A 21,628-nucleotide genomic window follows, 5' to 3' on the forward strand; every position below is an offset into this window, starting at 1 on the left:
AAGCGATATAGAAGAGACAGGGTACGGAAGGCACGCTAGTGCACTTATGCACGCCCCTAACTTACTTCTTAGGAATCTGGAGAGGTCAACCGTGGATAGTCTAAGGATAAAATGTTGGGGGTTAAGGGATGACATTACAGAGTCCGGTAATGAGTTCCATGCTTCGACAACTCGATTACTAAAGTCGTATTTTTTACAGTCTTAAGTTTGGAGCGGTAAATATTAAGTTTGAATCTGTTATGTGCTCTAGTGTTGTTGTGGTTGAAGCTGATGTAGTTGTTGACAGGCATCTATCTATCTATCTATCTATCTATCTATCTATCTATCTATCTATCTATCTATCATCTATCTATCATCTATGTATGTATGTATGTATGTATGTATCTATCTATCTATCATCTATCTATCATCTATGTATGTATGTATGTATGTATGTATGTATGTATCTATCTATCTATCTATCTATCTATCTATCTATCTATCATCTATCTATCATCTATGTATGTATGTATGTATGTATGTATGTATGTATGTATCTATCTATCTATCTATCTATCTATCTATCTATCATCTATCTATCTATCTATCTATCTATCTAGCTACCTACCTACCTACCTACCTACCTATCAATCATCTATCTATGTATCTATGTATCTATCTATCTATCTATCTATCTATCTATCTATCTATCTATCTACCTACCTACCTACCTACCTACTTATCTATCAATCATCTATCTAATCTATCTATCTATCAATCATCTATCTATCTATCTATCTATCTATCTATCTATCTATCTATCTATCTATCTATCTATCTATCTACCTACCTACCTACCTACCTACCTACCATCTATCTATCATCTATCTATGTATCTATGTATCTATCTATCTATCTGTCTATCTATCTATCTATCTATCTATCTATCTATCTATCTATCTATCTATCTATCTACCTACCTACCTACCTACCTACCTACTTATCTATCAATCATCTATCTAATCTATCTATCTATCTATCTATCTATCTATCTATCTATCTATCTATCTAGCTGGCTACCTACCTACCTACCTACCTACCTACTTATCTATCAATCATCTATCTATGTATCTATGTATCTATGTATCTATGTATCTATCTATCTACCTACCTACCTACCTACTTATCTATCATTCATCTATCTAATCTATCTATCTATCAATCATCTATCTATCTATCTACCTACCTACCTACCTACCATCTATCTATCTATGTATCTATGTATCTATGTATCTATGTATCTATCTATCTATCTATCTATCTATCTATCTATCTACCTACCTACCTACCTACCTACCTACCTACTTATCTATCAATCATCTATCTAATCTATCTATCTATCTATCTATCTATCTATCTATCTATCTATCTACCTACCTACCATCTATCTATCATCTATCTATGTATCTATGTATCTATGTATCTATCTATGTATCTATCTATCTATCTATCTATCTATCTATCTATCTATCTACCTACCTACCTACTTATCTATCAATCATCTATCTAATCTATCTATCTATCTATCTATCTATCTATCTATCTATCTATCTACCTACCAACCATCTATCTATCATCTATCTATGTATCTTTGTATCTATGTATCTATCTATCTATCTATCTATCTATCTATCTATCTATCTATCTACCTACCATCTATCTATCATCTATCTATGTATCTATCTATGTATCTATGTATCTATCTATCTATGTATCTATCTATCTATCTATCTATCTATCTATCTATCTATCTATCTATCTACCTACCTACCTACCTACCTACCATCTATCTATCATCTATCTATGTATCTATCTATCTATCTATCTATCTATCTACCTACCTACCTACCTACCTACCTACCTACCATCTATCTATCATCTATCTATGTATCTATCTATCTATCTATCTATCTATCTATCTATCTACCTACCTACCTACCTACCTACTTATCTATCAATCATCTATCTATCTATCTATCTATCTATCTATCTATCTATCTACCTACCTACCTACCTATCTATCAATCATCTATCTATCCATCCCTCCCTCCCTCCCTCCATCTATTTATCTATTTATCTATCTAATATATATGCTGCCAAACCCTTCAAGGACTTTGGGTGGTTGGGAACGCCTAAACCAGAGCACTCTTTTTCAGAGGGAGACTGCCGTGGAATTATAACAGATAGCAATCGGTAGAATAATCTCCCACAATTTGTCTAATCCTGGTAGCAGGAAGCCACGATTTTCTGCTCCCAGATGGAAAACAGCACACTTTTCTGATGTATTCTACAAAAAAAGGGGAAAGCCTTTGCTGGAGGCAAATGATTAAATTAATAAGAATGAACATCTCTTTTTAAAAACACGCCTGCCTTCAAAACAGTAGCTTGCCCTGGATATTTGAATGAAGATCTTTTAGAAATATGGGGTGGTGCAGGATTGAAACTCCCAGGATGAGTAATTATTCAGCCTTTGAGAAATGGAGATTGTAATGTCAGAAATGGGGAGAAATGGAGGGGGAAAAAACAGATTTATGTCATACTAATAATAGTTGTACAGCATATCCAAGGCAGATGAATTATTTGGGAAGGAGATAGAGCTGTAGACTCATGAAAACTTTTTGGATCAGTTCGTCTCATATTTGGCTGGGTTTCTTTCCCCCAAAATATTTTATTTAATACAACCATCCAGCTTTCATTAAACAGTATGTCATCTGGGCCCAAATGTTCTGTGCAATAACAATGAAAGTTTACAACCATATTCATTATTTAATCTATTCTTAGCTTAATGCCAATACCTTAAACATCTAATATTATGACAATCCTCATCTTAATTTATTTAACTCTATTAATACATTTTATATATTTCGCTCATCTATTTTTATTTCTAACTTTTATATTTATTCTCAACCATTTGATTAAATAAACCCCATATAATATAATATTCAGTTTGGTCTTTCTCTTTAACTGTCAGTGTTAATCTATTCATTTCTGCATGTTCTAATATACTGTACTGCTCCAAAGAATAAAGGGAGCACTCAAATAACACATCCTAGATCTGAATGAATGAAATATTCTCATTGAATATTTCATTTGCACAACTATTTGCAGGAGAGGCGGAGTAACGACACGGACACAATGAGCTGGATTTAAACTGGATCATTTTTATTAAAATAAATTTGCATAATTTATTTAATCAAATTAGCATAATCAACATAATTAACTAATGACCCTAACTTGGACCCGCAGGGTCAAACAATTGCTTCCGGGGCGGAAAATGATGTATAATAAACTTCCGGGGCAACATATGGGTGTAGCTCCATGCTAATCCAGGTGAGGGATCCCTCCCTCACCTGAGACCATGCCATGCACTTGCATGTGGGAGGTCCCGCCGGCTACCCCCTAAAAGGGGAATTAAATGGGTGGGACCCAAAGACAGGTTCCCCCCAGCTGCTCAGGTCGCCAATACCACAAGCTTGGAGAGAACCTGTCAATCATCCCCAAAGATGCCCAACGGAGAACACACAGTTGCTAAACCACCACCCAGTTTTCCGCCCCTAACCTGCCTACCCAAATGACCAAAGGTAAGCCAATCAACCTAAAGAGGGGCAAGCACCCCCTAACCGCTTTGTCCGTCACCCCAGTGAGGAATAGGCGAAAAAACGGCCATGGCTAAGGGGCCAGACCGCCAAAAATTCCTATTCGGCCCCATAGGGCGACCCATATTAGCTCACTGTAAGATAGGGAGGGCGGGTGGGTGTCTGCTCGAAGTGACGAGTCCGGGCGAAAAGGGAGAGCCTCGGGCCTGCACACCCTTTTATAGGGCAGGCAGGCCCCACCCGGACATGTCACTGATCAGGCCACCCTGGCCTGATCATCGGCCAAGATCTCGCGAAATCTCGCGAGATCTTGGCCGAATCCAAGATGGCGGCTGCGCCATGTGCCCCTGTCTCCCCGGGCCTCCAGCAAAAGGCACCGGTAAGTAAAGACCACCGGTGCTATTATTTTAGTTGTTTTATTATTGGATCATCACATGTTGTTTTTATCATTATTGTTAGCCGCCCCGAGTCTACGGAGAGGGGTGGCATACAAATCCAATAAATTATTATTAATTATTATTATTATTCCATTTGCACAACAGCATGTGAAGTTGGATGTCAATCAGGGTTGCTTCCTAAGTGGACAGTTTGATTTCACAGAAGTTTGATTTACTTGAAATTATATTCTGTTTTTTAAGTGTTCCCTTTATTTATTTTTTGAGCAGTGTATTTTCCTAATCAAATTCCCCTCTGTAGGGATCTCTTCATTTTTCCAATTTTGTGCAAATACAACACTAGCTGCAGTTATTACATGGATAATCAAATATACATTTTCTTTGCTATAAGTTTGTGCTAAAATCCCCAACAGGAACATTTCAGGTTTCAAGTCAATATGTTGTTTTATCATCATTTCCAACCTTATGTGTATTTTTATCCAATATTTCTTAGAAGCTATGCATGTCTACCACATATGATAATACGAGCCAGGTATCTGATGACATTTCCAACATTTAGCTGATTTATCTTTAAGCATTTTTGCCAGTGGAAAATGCCATCTCTAAAACTCTTTATATGCAATTGGCATTGTTAATGTGTCATTTCTATCCCAAAATTGCTGCCATTTTGCTAGTTCTATCGTATAACCATTTCCTTCCCAAGCTATCAAATTTTCCTTCACTTGTTCTTCTAATTTAATGCTCAAAAAATGGCTATACTATTTTTTAATCACACTCTCTTCTGTTCCTGTTAATATTTTATCTAATTCTGTCAATTCCACACACAAAAAAAACCCCCATATAATTTAGCATCTTTTTCATACCTACATTGTATTTGCAGTTGTGAATAGCAAATCTTATTGATGCGTCATTTTTCTAATTCTTGATTAGTTTTGAGCTTCCCCTTTTTAGTCAAAATATCTTTATATCTCACAATATTTCACATATTCATAATATTTGAATGTATAAGTGCTTCCATTGTCGAAAGCCAAACTGGTATATATATTTTTTTTTAAAGTTCTTAAACGTTTTAAAGTTAGAAACAGATATTTATAGTTTTTTCTTTATTTATTTTCAGACCTGCCACTTATTCTTTTTAATAGTTTATTTTTGAATGAAGAACATTTATAAGTATGGGGTGGTGCAGGAATGAAACGCCCAGGATGAGTAATTATCCAGCCTTCAAGAATGGAGATTGTGATTTTAGTAACGGGGAGAAATGGAGGGAAAAAGCAGATTTGTGTAGTACTGATTGTTGTGGTTAGCTCTGGCCCAGCTCCTGCCCCAAGGACTGTGGATGTGGGGGAGACATCCACATGCTGCAGGCCTGTTTTGCCCCCGGTGGAATCTGCTGATGAAGGCTCCTCTGACCAAGAAGACCTGAGTGACAGGGAGGAGGAGAGTGGGGCAGACAGCTCAGAAGGAGATCAATTATTTAGCTCCTCCTTGGATTCAGAACAAGAGTTAATGATACAGCCACGCATGTGGAAAGCAATGCATAGGCAGCAACAACTGAGAGATTATTATCAAAGAAAATGAGGCCACTTGTGGTTGGGTGGGGTTGTGATAATTAGTGAGGCTGCTATAAAGAGCAGCCTGTGGGTTTGGCCATTGTGGAGGATTATCTGATCATGTTTCGTGACTGCTTTACTGACTTTGACCTTTTGTGTGCTGATTTTTCCCCACTTTGAAACTAAACCAGAGCAAAGTGTGTTTCACTTTGTGAAAGAAGGAGGACTGTGAATTGGCTCACAGCTGCAAGCTGAGTATCACAGACCTGATAAGGGACTTGTACAAATGACCAGTTTGTTTGGAGACAAGTGCTCTTTGCTATACAAAAAGAGGGCTTGGTTTAAGTGAATTTTCATTATAAAGAACATTGTTTTGAATTTTCAAACGTGTGTGTGTCTGAAATTTGTACCTGTGAATTTTTGGGAGAAGTTTACCAGAGAGCCCGACAGAACACTGATAATAGTTGTATCGCACATACAAGAAAGATGAACTATTTGGGAAGGAGATAGAGCTGCGTCCGGGTTCTAGACTCCATGAAAACTCTCTGTGGGTTTTTGGATCAGTTCCTCTCTCAATTGGCTGTTGTTGCCACCTAAAGCTCCCATTCCTGCACTGCTTGGATTCCCCTGAGGCTCCCCTCGCTGGGATTCCCTTCATTTTTGCCAGCGCCGCTTTGAATCCCAGTGAGGGGAAGCTCAGGGGGAATCCCAGCAGAAACCACAAGAAGCGGCACTTTGGGTGGCAACAGAAGTCCGGAGGTGGGGATTCCCAGCAAGGGGAGGCTCAGGGGAATCCCAGCAGCAAAAGAATGTGTGCTTTGGGTGGCAACAGAAGTCTGGAGGCGGGGATTCCCTGCGGTGCAATGCAAAAGGAGTGACTTTTGGGATGGGTTTGCAGGCATTATTTGCTTTTACATTGATTCCTCTGGGGGAAATTGCTTCTTCTTACGAACTTTTCTACTTACGAACTTGGTCACGGAACGAATTAAGTTTGTAAGTAGAGGTACACTGTACCACTGTTCTGTACAATTGCAGTATATTTCCTATACCTTATAATAATGAGGCTGCTCCATGGAAACTATACCTACTACAGAAAAACTATATACATTTTTGAAATCAGAACAAAAATGATTCAGAAAAGTACAAGGTCAACTGCGATGATTACAAAAATATATATACTTTTTTGTAGTCCTGTGTAATCTTTGCCTATTTGCCGATGACTCTAAAGTGTGCAATAGGGTTGATATTCCTGGAGGCGTCTGTAATATGGTAAATGATTTAGCTTTACTAGATAAATGGTCAAAGCAATGGAAACTGCAGTTTAATGTTTCCATATGTAAAATAATGCACTTGGGGAAAAGGAATCCTCAATCTGAGTATTGCATTGGCAGTTCTGTGTTAGCAAATACTTCAAAAGAAAAGGATTTAGGGGTAGTGATTTCTGACAGTCTCAAAATGGGTGAACAGTGCAGTCAGGCGGTAGGGAAAGCAAGTAGGATGCTTGGCTGCATAGCTAGAGGTATAACAAGCAGGAAGAGGGAGATTATGATCCCGCTATATAGAGCGCTGGTGAGACCACATTTGGAATACTGTGTTCAGTTCTGGAGACCTCACCTACAAAAAGATATTGACAAAATTGAACGGGTCCAAAGACGGGCTACAAGAATGGTGGAAGGTCTTAAGCATAAATCGTATCAGGAAAGACTTCATGAACTCAATCTGTATAGTCGGGAGGACAGAAGGGAAAGGGGGGACATGATCGAAACATTTAAATATGTTAAATAAGGTTCAGGAGGGAAGTGTTTTTAATAGGAAAGTGAACACAAGAACAAGGGGACACAATCTGAAGTTAGTTGGGGGAAAGATCAAAGGCAACATGAGAAAATATTATTTGACTGAAAGAGTAGTAGATCCTTGGAACAAACTTCCAGCAGACGTGGTAGATAAATCCACAGTAACTGAATTTAAACATGCCTGGGATAAACATATATCCATCCTAAGATAAAATACAGAAAATAGTATAAGGGCAGACTAGATGGACCTTGAGGTCTTTTTCTGCCGTCAGACTTCTATGTTTCTATGTTTCTATGTTTCCATTTCATTACTGTTAAGTTTCCTTTTTTCCCCTTACTCTGAAACCAAGTACATTTCCTTGCTATTTTCACTTGGACAGTTTTACGGGAAGGAAATGTCTTACATGTGTTGGTATTCTGTTTTGTTTTGGTTCTCATCGTGGATTGAGATGGAAAATTCAGGAGGTTAAACCGAAGAATTTCTCCTCTCTTCTTAAAGTTCACATATGCGAATAGAACTTGGGCTCGGTGGATCCTATGAAGAACCAAAACCCAGACAGGAGGACCATTTATTCATTAGTAAACAAAGTTTCATAGCAGACAGAAATGAGACCCATCTCTCTTCCTCCAGAGGTCTGTGCCAAAAGACGCTGGTTTTAATGGAGTTGTCGCTCCAAAAGTTTTATTTATGACCCAAGAAAGAAATGGAAGGAATGCTAACTCAATGGCAGATGACACAAAATGGGTTGGCCAGCCAAATACTCTGGATAATAGAAATAAAATTATCTTAATGGTTTATAGAAACGGGCTGACAAGAACACGGATCAAATTTAATAGCGAAATGTGGCATTCTTCAGTTTGGAAACAGAAAACAAATGTAGAGGCGTAGCTTGGTAATAATATTTGTGGAAAAGCCTCAGTTTTGTTGTAAAACCAGACTGGAATGTATATATCTCTACTTAAGAACTTAATTTGTTCTGTGACCAGGTTCTTAAGTAGAAAAGTTTGTAAGTAGAAGCAATTTTCCCCATAGGAATCAATGTAAAAGCAAATAATGCATGCAAATCCATTAGGAAAGAAATAAAAGCTCAGAATTTGGGTGGGAGAAGGAAGAGGAAGAAGAGGAGGAGGACAGTTGCTGCCCAGAGCGAAGGGAGCGTTTCTTTTCTCTGGGTGCTGGCAGAAGTTTATTCCCTCTCCAAGCGCCCAGAGAAAGGAAAATGCTCCGTTCGCTCTGGACTGCCAAAGCCTCCTTAAGCACCACCGAAAGGCTCCTCTGGCAGCCCAGAAAAGCTCGAGATGTATAGGATTAAAGGGGGAATGGCAGGAAACTGGCTGGGCCTTTGTGCCGCTCTCAAATTTCCTGGAAATTTTTTCCGGGCTCGGGTTTTTAAGTAGAAAATGGTTCTTAAGAAGAGGCAAAAAAATCCTGAACACCCAGTTCTTATCTAGAAAAGTTCTTACATATAGGCGTTCTTGAATAGAGGTATTACTGTACTCTCTACTCTCTCTCTCCCTCCCTCCCCCCCTCTCTCTCCCCCCCCCCCCACACAAACACTACCACAAGTAGATATTTTCTTCAATGTAGCAACAGTTACATGCAGTTTCATTTCCAGCAGCAGACAAGCTTTCATTTCCAGAGTGGACTGAGAGTATAGAGTGGGCTGAGAGTACAGAGTGGACTGAGTCACACTCAGCTTTCTAGCTTTAGTTTCAATTCTCTGCGCAGACTCAGATGTGTTTAAGCACCTATTGGCTGTCTTCAATTCACAATTCAAGGTGTTGGTTATCACCTATGAAGCTCTACATGACTTAAGACCAGACTATTTAGGGGACCATCTCCTGCTACATACCTCCCAAAAACCAATAAGATCACACAGAGTCAGCTAAGCAATGCAGGTTGGTGAGACCGTGGGGGAGGGCCTTCTCTGTGCTGCCCCGACTCTATAGAACCAACTCCCCACCAATGTCCTTACTGCTCTCACCCTACTGGCCTTCTGAAAGGCCGTGAAGGCCTGGCTTTGCTGGCCGGCCTGGGAGGCATGAATGCTAACATCTGTCATGGCCAAATTATGATTGATGGTATGTATGTTTGTTATGATTAGATTGCTCAGTAAGTTTTACATGGGTTTTTTATTGTTTTTAGTATTTAACATTTGACTTTTTTCACTATAGTATTGTATATTGTTCTAAGCCACCCTAAGTCCCATGGAATTGGGCGGCATAGAAGTCAAATAGATAGATTAGATAGATAGATAGATAGATAGATAGATAGATAGATAGATAGATAGATAGATAGATAGATAGATAGATAGATAGATAGATAGATTAGATAGATAGATAGATAGATAGATAGATAGATAGATAGATAGATAGATAGATAGATAGATAGATAGATAGGTTAGATAGATAGATAGATAGATAGATAGATAGATTAGATAGATAGATAGATAGATAGATTAGATAGATAGATAGATAGATAGATAGATAGATAGATAGATAGATAGATAGATAGATTAGATAGATAGATAGATAGATAGATAGATAGATTGATTAGATAGATAGATAGATAGATAGATAGATAGATAGATAGATAGATAGATAGATAGATAGATAGATAGATAGATAGATAGATAGATAGATAGATTAGATAGATAGATAGATAGATAGATAGATAGATAGATAGATAGATAGATAGATAGATAGATAGATAGATAGATTAGATAGATAGATAGATAGATAGATAGATAGATAGATAGATAGATAGATAGATAGATAGATAGATAGATAGATTAGATAGATAGATAGATAGATAGATAGATAGATAGATAGATAGATAGATAGATAGATAGATAGATAGGTTAGATAGATAGGTTAGATAGATAGATAGATAGATAGATAGATAGATAGATAGATAGATAGATAGATAGATAGATAGATTAGATAGATAGATAGATAGATAGATAGATAGATAGATAGATAGATAGATAGATAGATAGATAGATAGATTAGATAGATAGATAGATAGATAGATAGATAGATAGATAGATTAGATAGATAGATAGATAGATAGATTAGATAGATAGATAGATAGATAGATTAGATAGATTGATAGATAGATAGATAGATAGATAGATAGATGATAGATAGATAGATAGATAGATAGGATAGATAGATAGATAGATAGATAGATAGATAGATTAGATAGATAGATAGATAGATAGATAGATAGATAGATAGATTAGATAGATAGATAGATAGATAGATAGATAGATAGATAGATAGATAGATAGATAGATAGATAGATAGATAGATTAGATAGATTAGATAGATAGATTAGATAGATAGATTAGACAGACAGACAGATAAGTCAAGTGAGGGTCTTGTGATGGATTAGGGGTGAGTCATCGGTGAATCTTGTGATTGTCATGTGAAAAGAAGGTTACATCTGCTCAGGATCATTGGGGGGATGAAACGCTGGTTGGCAGAGGGGGGGTTGGGTAGGTTGATTGAGGGATGCTACCTTTGGTTGGCTGCCCAGAGGATTTGGATTCTGAGGGATTCATAGGCTGGTTGTCAGTCTACGTGTCTATTGGTGGACTTGCTTGTTTAGGGCCAGGTGCGGTAACAACTTCAGTGGAGTTCAGGAGATGTCGGTGTTCTTCTGTTTGTAAGGGCTTCAGATGTTGGTTCAGGGGTGGGTTCCGCTTACCTTTGCTACTGTGCGCATCGCGATATTTCATGGGTACCCTTCCCTAACCACTCGTGCTCACATCCCTTTGTTCAATTTCACTTCCGCGCATGCTCAGAAGATGTTTCAGGCCAAAACACAGCTAAGGAGCAGCTTTGCTCCACCAAGTAGTTAATGCATAGAATTCACTACCTGACTCTGTAGTATCATCACCTAAACCCCTAAACTTTACGCTTAGACTGTTGAACTCACCTGATTCCTAAGAGGTCAGTAAAGGGTGTGCCATAAGTGCAACAGTGTGCCTACTGTCCCCTGTCCTAATGTTTCTCTCTTACTAGTACCATGTATATATAAGCATTGTTATATCTTTGTATACCACCAATATATACTTGACATGAACAAACAAACAAACAAATAACCAAAAACTATGCTCAGATTTATTTACTTTTTTATTTATTCATTTGTCCAACACACAAATACATAGGAAGGGGAAAAAAGACATGTGGTAATATATATGTTGTGGTTCCGTCTGAGGCCCCTCCGGGAACGGCTGACCTTCTGTCGGTTTCCAGCTCAGAGGGAGAGGCTGAGGAACAGGAGGTGCAGACAGACGAGGAGGAGGAATCTCAGGCTGAAGAAGAGGGAGGACAGCCAGAGTCCCACCAGGGGGAGCTCTCCCCAGCAAGCAGCCTGGATTCCTTAGAGGAAAGTGCACAAGCCATAATTGATCTGCGACAACGAAGAGCTACTCAGAGACGGAATCAATTGGCTAAATACTTTCAGCATTAAAGTGGCAACAGCTGGGTTTGGGTGTGGTGCTCTTGGGAAAGGCTAAAAGGCAGACCCACCCTTCCTGGCTTGTGGAGTTTTATCTTTGAGAGTCGTGGGACCTGACTGTGAACTTTGGTGTCTTGGAATCCTGGTTTGTGCCTTTGACTATTGAAACCTTGGGGGGGGGGGGTGCCAGCAAGAAGCTTGCTGTATTGTCTGGACATCAGGACCCTGCTGTACCATATTATATCCTGTCTGTTGGGAAGAACAGGTTTTCCTCTGTGCTTATTTTTTCCAGTTATAAAATACTTTTGGCTTTTACCAGAGTGTCTGGCTGTTTTTTCCAGTTGGTGTTGAGGTCTGGGGGAACCCAGACAGAACAATATATAAGGGTAAAAGTGAACTTAGAGGAGAGGATATATGAAAGGAAGAGAATATATATGATAGATGAAAGAAAGGAAAGACAATTGGACAGGGGACGAAAGGCACATCAGTGCACTTATGTACGCCCCTTACTGGCCTCTTAGGAACCTGGAGAGGTCAATCGTGGAGAGTCTAAGGGAGAAATGTTGGGGGTTAGGGGTGAATGGCACCAGGACTTTTGCAACAACACAAAGAAGCAAAACTGTTTCTCAGAGGACAACAACTAGAATTGTTTTGGTTACACAACTAATTCCGGTCATCAGGCCCAGTCCTATTTGTAGCCACTTTGTGAAAGCCGAGTTGCTATTTACAAACAAGTTACTCTAGTTTGATGACTTGCTTAAATCTAGAGACACGCTGTTAAATGCCCCTGTCACTTCCCCCCTCTCTGACACATTTCTATTCTTATAGAACAATTAAATATTTCGTGACTAATAAAGTATATTTTCTTAAAGTGTCATTTGTTTTTTTTAAAAAAAAATCACGTCTAGACAAAATATAGGGCATTGTGTTTTTTTAACCATAAAAGGCAATCCGTGGAGTGATAGAATTTGACTTAATCTTGTGTCGGAATGGCACGGAAAGCTAGAATTTTTTTTCTGTCTTCCAAACCTAGCTAACGTTTTATTGTGTCATGAATACTTTAAGTTAGAGGGGTTCTACATACTGTTGTGGTTCCGTCTGAGGCCCCTCAGGGAACGGCTGATCTTCTGTCGGTTTCCAGCTCAGAGGGAGAGGATGAGGAACAGGAGGTGCAGGCAGACGAGGAGGAGGAATCTCAGGCTGAAGAAGAGGGAGGACAGCCAGAGTCCCCCCAGAGGGAGCTCTCCCCAGCAAGCAGCCTGGATTCCTTAGAGGAAAATGCACAAGCCATAATTGATCTGCGACAGAGAAGAGCTACACAGCGAAGGGACCAATTGGCTAGGTACTTTCAGCATTAAAGAGGCAACAGCTGGGTTTGGGTGTGGTGCTCTTTGGAAAGGCTAAAAGGCAGACCCACCCTTCCTGGCTTGTGGAGTTTTATCTTTGAGAGTCTTGGGACCTGGCTGTGAACTTTGGCGTCTTGGAATCCTGGTTTGTGCCTTTGACTACTGAAACCTTGGGGTGGGTGTGCCAGCAAGAAGCTTGCTGTATTGTCTGGACATCAGGACTCTGTTGTAAAGTATTATAGCCTGTCTGTTGGGAAGAACAGGTTTTCCTCTGTGTTTATTTTTTCCAGCTATAAAGTACTTTTGCTTTTACCAGAGTGTCTGGCTGTTTTTTCCAGTTGGTGTTGAGGTCTGGGGGAACCCAGACAGAACACATACCTTCCCTACCAGTTCAGGATTGTGGCAGTGTGCTCCATACTGTTCTGCCGGCGCGTGCCAACCGCCCGTAATTACAGGGTAATTAGTCCAAGTAGACACACACACACACGATTGAATGCAAAAGAAAAGTTCTTTATCAACAGAAGAGAAGAAAAAACTCCCTTTTAAACTTCAAAGAGATTTCTTGTACAAACAATGCACAGTTTAAATGCAAACCAGTTTCTAACCCAATAATTGGGAAATTGAGTCCACTAATGTTCTTAAAACAGTGATAAACACTCACAATGAAGTATAATCCAGAGTCCAGGAATTCCACACGCAGTCTTGGAAACAAACAGGAAACAACAATCCACGGTCTTGACGAAACTACGATCTGATAATCCTCCACAATGGCCAAACTAGCACGTTGCTCTTTTATCAGCAGCTCTAATTACTGGAGCCCCACCCAAACACAGGTGGCCTCTCTTATCTCCTGTAATATCTCTTAAGTTGTTCTCTCCTATGCATAACTCTACGCATGCGTGGGTCAGTGATACATTCCCCCTCTGAATCCAAAGAAGATAAGGAAACATAGAAACATAGAAGACTGACGGCAGAAAAAGACCTCATGGTCCATCTAGTCTGCCCTTATACTATTTCCTGTATTTTATCTTACAACGGATATATGTTTATCCCAGGCATGTTTAAATTCAGTTACTGTGGATTTACCAACCACGTCTGCTGGAAGTTTGTTCCAAGGATCTACTACTCTTTCAGTAAAATAATATTTTCTCATGTTGCCTTTGATCATTCCCCCAACTAACTTCAGATTGTGTCCCCTTGTTCTTGTGTTCACTTTCCTATTAAAATCTTATTTAACCCTTTAACATATTTAAATGTTTCGATCATGTCCCCCCTTTTCCTTCTGTCCTCCAGATTGAGTTCATTAAGTCTTTCCTGATACGATTTATGCTTAAGACCTTCCACCATTCTTGTAGCCCGTCTTTGGACCCGTTCAATTTTGTCAATATCTTTTTGTAAGTGAGGTCTCCAGAACTGAACACAGTATTCCAAATGGGGTCTCACCAGCGCTCTATATAAGGGGATCACAATCTCCCTCTTCCTGCTTGTTATACCTCTAGCTAGGAAGATCTACCTCTAGATAAGGAAGATTGATCTCCTGGACTGTCTCCCATCGCACCCACACTTCCTTCATCAGAAGATACTTCTCTGGCAGACTCTGTTGCCTGTGGCATGTGGATATTTCCCCCACATTCACCTCCACATTCCTTGGGGCAAGAGCTGGGCCACAGCTAACCACAACACATACCGGTAGGAAACCAATGCTGGTTAAACTGATCTGCTCATGTGCAGGAGGCGTCTTGCGTAAATTTGACTCCGGGAGATGGATTTCAAGCTGGAGGACCAATCCGGGGTATGTCCAGCCGGCCATCACTGCTGATTCAATGAGCAGGGGGAAATTCCCGCTACCAGTTCTACAGAACTGGTCTAAACTGGCAGGAACCCACCTCTGCTTTGAGTGGGTGGGTAGGGGAGGCTCAGACCAAGAATCTTCAAAGAATGAGATGTTGCCAATCTTGTCAAAACCACTGCACATCTCCTGGACCAATACTTGAGAATATTTGTAGCTCAGGATTGAAAATGAGCGGTCATCGGGTAAGGTGACCAGACGTCCTGCTTTTGGTGGGACAGTCCCACTTTTGAGCAATTTGTCCCGCATCCCATGGCATTTTTAAAAAGTCCAAATTTTTTGAAAGAAATACCAGCCGGTGGCTCGAATGCCCGCTGGAGATTGTGTTGATGCCGGAAGGACCACTTCTTTATCCTTTAATGCTGGGCAATGATGTGGCTTGAAGGGATCATCCGGCAACCAGCTCAGCTTCCACACTGTCCGAAATCGGACAATGAAAAGTGGGGAAGGGGGGGAGAGAAAAAAAATGAAGCGGTGGTCTGAAACTTTAACACTATCGGCTTCAGCACTGGAAAAGGAATCCTCAATCTGAGTATTGCATTGGCAGTTCTGTGTTAGCAAAAACTTCAGGAGAGAAGGATTTAGGGGTAGTGATTTCTGATAGACTCAAAATGGGTGAGCAGTGCGGTCGGGCGGTAGGGAAAGCAAGTAGGATGCTTGGCTGCATAGCTAGAGGTATAACAAGCAGGAAGAGGGAGATTGTGATCCCGCTGTACAGAGCGCTGGTGAGACCACATTTGGAAGACTGTGTTCAGTTCTGGAGACCTCACCTACAAAAAGATATTGACAAAATTGAACGGGTCCAAAGACGGGCTACAAGAATGGTGGAAGGTCTTAAGCATAAAACGTATCAGGAAAGACTTCATGAACTCAATCTGTATAGTCTGGAGGACAGAAGGAAAGGGAGGACATGATTGAAACATTTAAATATGTTAAAGGGTTAAATAAGGTTCAGGAGGGAAGTGTTTTTAATAGGAAAGTGAACACAAGAACAAGGGGACACAATCTGAAGTTAGTTGGGGGAAAGATCAAAAGCAACATGAGAAAATATTATTTGACTGAAAGAGTAGTAGATCCTTGGAACAAACTTCCAGCAGACGTGGTAGATAAATCCACACTAACTGAATTTAAACATGTCTGGGATAAACATATATCCATTGTAAGATAAAATACAGGAAATAGTATAAGGGCAGACTAGATGGATCATGAGGTCTTTTTCTGCTGTCAGTCTTCTATGTTTCTATGTTTCATTTCCGCCGGTGGAACTGTGTTCCACCCCGTCCTGCCTGCTGCCCACTATATGTTCCGTGCCCCTTTGGCATTTAGTCATGCTTACCACATGACCACATATATGTCTTCAGACAGTGCTGGTTTTTCAGCTATGAAACGGAGATGAGCACTGCCCCCTAGAGCCGGGAACAACTAGACAACATGTGTGGGAGAACCTTTACCATATATTATATATTCATACCTAAGCCAACCAATGTGTTTTAAATTTGTTTAGCCAGAGCATTTGTGGCGTCGCTACAAGCCACTTGAATAACACATGATATTTACTGGAATACTTTCAAATTCTCTGAATTAATCCAAGTTAAGTCATGTAGAGTGTGCTGTCCACATTCCGTCCGGCCCATTTGAGAATCAAGTTTAAATATGTTTGTAAAATTCCTACAACGAGTCCATTCTGGCTGTTCTACTCGATTGTGCTTTGTTTTCTGCCCATGTTGGATCTATTGCTAATCATGTAAGTGTGTGTATATAATTGCATCCTTAAATGGTATAATTAAGTTATAGGGTTTCCCATTCTGGATTACTGTCTTCATTGGTGGGATTGGGTTAGGGTGGGAGGAACTGCAGGCTAATGACATCAAGTCATGCATTGAGCATTCCTAAAGAGCACAGGGGATGTCAAGGAAGAGCCAGCAGCAATCCAGGCCTGCCACGCCCCCAAACTGTCTCTCTCGGTGCCGCCATCTTGTTTATTGCTCTCTTTTTTTTTTTTGCTTCTGCGCATGCACAGAAGTGACTTTTTGCATCTATGCACGGGCAGAAGCTGTGTTTTTAGCGCTGCACATGGGCGCAAGCAATGTGTGGGCACCCATGCGGCACACCAGTGAGTGAACTGGCAGCAACAAAAACCAGAACCCACCTTTGTCTTGTGTAGTCTACGGTCAGTTGCAATTTTCTAATCCATTCACATGTTATTTATTTATATTTTATTTTATAATTTTATAATTATTTTATATTTTATATTATTTTATATTTTATATTTTATATTTTATATTTTATATTTTATATTTTATATTTTATATTTTATATTTTATATATTTTATATATTTTATATATTTTATATATTTTATATATTTAAATATTATATTATTTTATGTTATATTATTTTATATGTTATATTTTATATTTTATATTTCATATTTCATATTTCATATTTCATATTTCATATTTTATATTATTTTATATTTTATATTTTTTTACATTTTTACATTTCATTATTTTATTATCTTTTATCTTTTATATATTTTATATTTTACATTTTACATTTTATTTTATATTTTATTATTTTATTTTATTTTATCTTCTCTTTTATCTTTTATTTATTTATTTATTAGATTTGTATGCCGCCCCTCTCCGAAGACTCGGGGCGGCTAACAACAATAAAAAAGGCAATGTAACAATTTATATTATTTAATTTAATTTATAATTAATCTATAATCCATAATCCATAATCCATAATCAATCTATCATCTATCATCTACAATCTACAATCTATAATTTATTATAATTTATAATTTATAATAATTTTATAATTTTATTTTATATTTTTATTTTTATTTTATTTTCTTGGATTTACAGTGGTACCTCGAGATACGAGTTTAATTCGTTCCAGACCTGGGCTCTTAAGTCGAGCAGCTCTTATCTCGAACGACTTTTCCCCATAGGAATTAATGTAAATAATTTTAATTGGTTCCAGCCCTCAAAAAACTCACAAAGTTAGTCTAAATTATGCAGAAAGACATGTTTTTAATGAAGAAATGTACATGTACATATAAATGAATAATGAAGTTTCTTTCACTTAACTTGTAAACTTTCTTAAACTTTTAAATTTACATATGTTCAACTTCTCTGCCACCCAATCCTGTAGGACAGAGGTCCCCAACCCTTTTTGCACCAGGGACCGGCTTTAAGCGATCAAGAGAGGAATGGGTGAATGAATGGACGGAGGGTGGGAAGGAAGGAAGGAAAGAGGGAAGGGACAGGAACAGAGGAAGGAAGCAAGGAAACTTATGAAAGGGGAGAGTAAGAGAGGAATGAGTGAAGGGAGGGAGGGAGGGAAGAAGGTGGGAAGGAGAAAGAAAAGAAGAAATAGAGGAAGGGAAGGTAAAAGAGAGAAAGAAAAAGAGCAAGAAAGAAAGAAAGAAAGAGAAAGAAAGAAAGAAAGAAAGAAAGAAAGGGGGAAGGGACAGGAACAGAGGAAGGAAGCAAAGAAACTTATGAAAGGGGAGAGTAAGAGAGGAATGAGTGAAGGGAGGGAGGGAGGGAAGAAGGTGGGAAGGAGAAAGAAAAGAAGAAATAGAGGAAGGGAAGGTAAAAGAGAGAAAGAAAAAGAGCAAGAAAGAAAGCTGCAAGCACCCCCCCGAGCCCCCCAGGCCGGCTGCAACCTTTTAAAACACGCGCGCCGCTTCGCAGCTGTCTCCTGAAGCCGAACGCGGAAGTTAGCGTTTGGCTTCAGGAGACAGCTCCTTGGCGCTTGTATCTCGAATTTGGGCTTGTAAGTAGAACAAAAATATCTCTCCCCTCCCAGCTCTTATCTCGAGTTGCTCTTAAGTAGAGCAGCTCTTATGTCGGGGTTCTACTGTATATGCTGCCCCTCTCCAAGGACTCTGTGTGGCTTACAACATATACAATGCAACATCATAATCCAATTAATTTAAAACAGTTAAGCTCCTACAGGAATTCCCTCATCTGTGACAAGAGTTAAACAGCTTCACATGACTATATGGGTACCTTCCTGTGTGCCTTACGATGGTTCTTCTGAGAAACAACATTTTCAAAATGTTTAAAGAGAGTGGGTGGATTCAGGGTGTCAGCTCATAGAATAGAATTGGAATTGGAAGGGGAATGGGGATAGAGAATGGAATGGAATGAATAGAATAGAATGGAATGGAATGGAATAGAATTATTTATTGTCCGTGTGATTGCACAAACAAGGGATTTGTCTTTGGTGCAGATACTCTCACTGTACATGAAAGAAAAAGATAAATTTGTCAAGAATATGTTGTGATTCAGTCTGAGGCTCCTCAGGGAACGGCTGGAACTCTGCCGGCTCCATGCTCAGAGGGGGAGGACGAGGAACAGGAGGAGGAGGAGGACCAGGCAGATGGGGAAGAGGAATCTCAGGCTGAGGGAGAGGGAGAACAGCCTGAGACCCCCGAGGGGGAGCTCTCCCCAGCGAGTAGCCTGGAGTCATTAGATGAGAACGCACAAGCCATCATAGATATGAGGCAGAGAAGGGCAGCACAAAGAAGGGGACAATTAGCCAGGTATTTCCATCCCTAATAGGCAACAGCTGGGTTTGGGTGTGGTTCTCCTCAGAAAGGTTGAAAGGCAGGCCCGCCCTTCCTGTATTGTGGAGAGTTATCTTTTGGGAGTCCTGTGACCTTGCTTCGATCCTTGGCGTCTCTGATTCTGGCTTGTGGCCTCGAAGGCTGAAAACTTGGGGGAAGCATGGGTTTTATTATCTACAGTGGTGTGTGTGCCAGCAAGAAGCCTGTTGTATTGTCTGGCCGTCGTGACTCTTCTGTGAAGCTTCACAGCATTCCAGTTTGTAAGAACAGTTTTTGTTATCTGTGTTTGTTTTCAAAGATATAAAATGACTTTGCTTTTTACCAGCGTGTCTGGATACTCTTTTTAGTTGGTGTTGGTGTCTGGGGGAACCCAGACAGAACAGAATATAATCAAAGAAGAAATAGAATATACCCCAGAAGGTATGTTGTTAGGAATCTGGAGGAGACATTACTCCAAACAAACCTTACTTCTTATAACCCATATAACCACAGCAACAAGATTAGCAATAGCACAATTATGGAAGAACGAACAGACCCCAAGGGAAAATTTAATTATAGATAAAATATATAATTGTGTGGAAATGGACGAAATTACCAATTCAATCAAGGGAAATAAAATCAACAAATCAAAAAGGACATGGCAAAAATGGCATGAATGGATTCAAAAGAGAATATAGAAATAATATAATAACAGGCAACAGTACCATCGAAATGAACGACAAGATACCTTGTAAATACTTTTATTTATCATTCAGGAATTGCAATAAATATTAGACAACAAACGTATAAGAAATGATGCACGTTAATTGTTGTGATTCCGTCTGAGGCCCCTCAGGGAACGGCTGATCCTCTGCCGGCTTCCTGCTCAGAGGGGGAGGATGAGGAACAGGAGGTTCAGGCAGACGGGGAGGAGGAATCTCAGGCTGAGGGAGAGGGAGGACAGCCAGAGTCCCCCGAGAGGGAGCTCTCCCCAGCAAGCAGCCTGGATTCCTTAGATGAAAATGCACAAGCAATCATCGATCTCCGGCAGAGAAGAGCAACACAATGAAGGGGCCAATTAGCCAGGTACTTTCAGCACTAAAGAGGCAACAGCTGGGTTTGGGTGTGGTGCTCTCTGGAAAGGCTGAAAAGGCAGACCCACCCTTCCTGGCTTGTGGAGTATTATCTTTGGGAGTCCTGGGACCTGGCTGTGATCTTTGGCGTCTTGGAATTCTGGTTTGTGACTTTGAATACTGAAACCTTGGGGGGGAAAGGTGTGGGTCTTATTCTCTACAGTGGTGGGTGTGCCAGCAAGAAGTCTGCTGTATTGTCTGGCCATCAGGACTCTGCTGTGAAGTCTCATAGCCTGCCTGTTGGGAAGAACAGGTTTTTCTCTGTGTTTATTTTTCAAACTATAAAGTGCTTTTGCTTTTACCAGCGTGTCTGGCTGCTTTTTCCAGTTGGTGTTGAAGTCTGGGGGCACCCAGACAAAACATTAATGAACGTAGTAGGATAAAAAATAATGTAATTTACTAACAAAGAAGGGTTGTGATCTGTAAAAACGGAACAAAATGTGATTTGAATTTTCTTCAATGTGAAAATATTTATTATATTTTCACATTGAAGAAAATTCAAATCACATTTTAAAAAAAAGAATGATGAGGTACAACACACAATGATTGTCATAAGGTACAGATAAGCAATCATGAAACAATCAATATCAATATAAATCGTAAGGACACAAGCAACAAGTTACAGTCGTACAGTCCTAAGTGGAAGGAGATGAGTGATGGGAACGATGAGAAGACTACTAGTAATAGTAATGCAGCCTTAGTGAATGGTTAGACAGTGTTGAGGGAATTATTTGTTTAGCCGAGTGATGGCGTTTGATGGGGAAAACTGTTCTTGTGTCTAGTTGTCTTGTGATTATGGGGGGGGGGAACTGCTCTTGTGTCTAGTTTGTCTTGGTGTGCAATGATTAAGTTGCCTCTCTCCATTCTTTTTCTTTTTTTTCCCCAATAAATATTATTAAT

The 21,628-nt window shown here is 39.6% G+C and overlaps 1 protein-coding gene across 6 annotated transcripts in view; it reads left to right on the forward strand.

The window, feature by feature from the left end:
* Positions 1 to 21,628, forward strand: part of NTF3 (neurotrophin 3) — an 89,083-nt gene that overhangs the window by 66,023 nt on the left and 1,432 nt on the right. The gene's annotated exons all lie outside the window — the stretch shown is intronic.

The sequence above is a fragment of the Erythrolamprus reginae genome, chromosome 6, assembly GCF_031021105.1.
Source record: "Erythrolamprus reginae isolate rEryReg1 chromosome 6, rEryReg1.hap1, whole genome shotgun sequence".
NCBI classification, from domain to species: domain Eukaryota; kingdom Metazoa; phylum Chordata; class Lepidosauria; order Squamata; family Dipsadidae; genus Erythrolamprus; species Erythrolamprus reginae.